This window comes from Poromitra crassiceps, assembly GCF_964638095.1.
Source record: "Poromitra crassiceps genome assembly, chromosome: 27".
NCBI classification, from domain to species: domain Eukaryota; kingdom Metazoa; phylum Chordata; class Actinopteri; order Beryciformes; family Melamphaidae; genus Poromitra; species Poromitra crassiceps.
This window is the reverse complement of record NC_139650.1, coordinates 823,355-826,261: the sequence shown is the minus strand read 5'-3', so window position 1 is coordinate 826,261 and position 2,907 is coordinate 823,355.

Genomic DNA, 2,907 nt, shown 5'->3' with positions numbered 1-2,907 from the left:
TCACCACCTTCCACTTTTACACGTTTTATATCGTTGATTTAGATCTGTGTTGTATTTTTGCTGTTTTTGTTTTGGCTCATATTTGATGTTGAACATGCCCTGTCTTTTCCAGTAGAAAGTGTTGGCCACAGAGGGGCAGTCTAGAGTCCAGGAGGGCTCTCTCTCTCTCTCTCTCTCTCTCCCTCCCTCCGCACTAGCTTTCACTCTGATGACATGAAGCGATGCATCCAGCCAAACACTGACCACAGATCCTGGCCAGTAGACTTTCTTGGAAAGTTGATGTCAATCAATTTAAATTTCATTTCAATTTTATATTGATATTATATTGATAGGGCATTCACTAACAGGCCAGCTGCATAAAGACAGCTGCTGATGTTTGGAGGCTGTGCCTTGTGAGACAGATATGAAAATAGTAACAATGTGAACCTTGGCGGCCTCTAGTGTCAATATGCACCTGGCCCACTCGGGAATTGTGTTGGTTGTGTGGATCTGACGCCACTTGCTATCCCCATCCTGCCCTTAGATGACCTATACTCTGCAAACTGCCACTCAGACGACCATATACAATCTGAGACACCTCCCTGGTAGCTGCCTGGACTTACAGAAAATGTATTGAGTGATAGACATTTCTTTTATTATTTTTTAAGTTTATTTAAGTTATTTGGATAACTAGATCTTTGCCGATTCTGTGCAATTGCAGAGGGAATGTGATAGTAAAAAGCTATTGTTCAGAAAGAAAGATGAGATAAAGTATAGCCTTTGGCCCCTGCTCCACTGACTGGTGCTGGAACTGAGTTGTACTATACACACCAGTTATCATAACATTCCTCGACAATAGATAATATATATACAATAATATAAATGTACTACTAGCCTATATACTGTATTTTATGCCACCGCGACAGCCGTGGCCGGAGGCATTATGTTTTCGGGTTGTCCGTCCGTCCATCCATCCCATTCTCAGGAACGCATTGAGGGAATTTCTTCAAATTTGGCACAAACGTCCACTTGGACTCAAGAACGACTTGATTCATGTTGGTGGTCAAAGGATTAGATTTTGGTGGTCAAAGGTCAAGGTGACTGTGACCTCACGTCTGTCCCATCCTCATGAGCGTGATATCTCAGGAATGCCTGGAGGGAATTTCATGACATCTGGCACAAACGTCCACTTGGACTCGAGGATGAACTGATTACAATTTGGTGGTCAAAGGTCACTGTGACCTCACTAAATGCTTTTTTGGCCATAACTCAAGAATTCATGCACTAATCATGACACAGTTTCACACAAATGTCTAATAGGATAAAATGATTAAGTGATGACATCTTTTATATCCAAAAGTTCAAAGGTCAACTTCCCTGTGACAACATCATAATGTTTTGCTTCCACTGTAGATGAGAAAGCATTCTTGAGTCATTCTATAAAAATGGTGGATGTGCTGTCACTTACTTTTGCAGACACAAAAATCCTTAAAGTTGACCTAATAATAATAATAGTAATCTGGGATTCCTCTCTCTGGATGTCAGCCAGGACAGGGGGCGTGGCCTCCTGTTCCTCTGGTAGTCCACCACAAGCTCTTTGGTTTTGCTAATACAGTATTGAGCTTCAGGTGATTGTCATTGTATCGTGTGACAAAGCTCCCTACTGTATGAGTCCTCTCTTCTCTGTAAAAATAGCCTCTGAGTGACGAAAGCATGTTTCTCACTGGAAATTATTCACTGGAATAATATTGTCAATATAGTGATAACTTCCATTTAGAAAAAAAATACACTTAAAACCTTTTATTAAAGTCTTCACTACATATATTTTATGAGTCTGGCCAGACATGGATGTAATCTGCAACTTGACTTGTTGGCAGAGGCATACGACCGCAAGGCGGTTATTTCTAGTTAATAATTTATACTTGATAAAAACCTCACCCAAGTTACAGGAACTGATCCTCAGCTAGGGCTTATTGAGGCTAACAATATCAGACTGGCAGGTTTCATATCAGTAGCATTTTTTAAATGGTTCCTGGCTGTCCACCCTTCTATAAAAGAAAGCCTGTTTATTTGTTTATTAAAAAGGATACCCATTAGCTGACGCCTAGACGACCGCTAGTCGTCCTGGGGTCCAAGCCTATACTGGGATAGGAGCTTGGTTTCAGTATTACTGCATGTTAAAAATAACATGACAAACCTGATCAGTTGGATTGTGATCAAAGTGATAATTGTAATGAAAATAAGAATGGTAACCGCTCAGTGCTCTTCATGGAACAGGGATGATTTTTGCCTGGGATTTGATGCGTTGTTTCTGAACAATTACTGAAAGTGATTAGAGATAACCAAAATATGTATAAAACCACAGGGTCACTTCATTCAGTGGATAGTAACAGTTTGGTGTCTGTACATAATGCTGTGCCCAGCACAAGCCCGGCACTGAAATGACATGTGCCATAAGCACACAGGCCTGGCATCTGTCTCTTTAACAAACGTGCAACGTTGGTGGTTAGCTATAGCACTTTCATTTGAGAAGCACAACTTCTTGTCATCGTTAATCAGCTGACATACAATTTATTTGTGTAAGATGCTCATATATTTGATAGATGTGATCTAAGGGAATGTCCCAACGTATAACTAAATATTTGATAAATTAATCTTATGTAGAGCACAAGAAAATTAGCAATGTATCTATGGTCTAACATGGTATAAGGATGTTTCCTAAAAAAAATTACTTGAAGTTATCTTGAAATAAACTTTCCTGTGCTTTTTCCTGTGATCATTAGTTCCCTCCTCTGCTCCATTATTGAGAGAAAACAACACATATGGTGGATGTACTGTGAGGGGTATTCAAGTGTCCGTGTTGTTTGAAAAGAAAACATCACTCTACTGTATTTGAATTGTGGTACTTATATGCATATGTATTGTCAA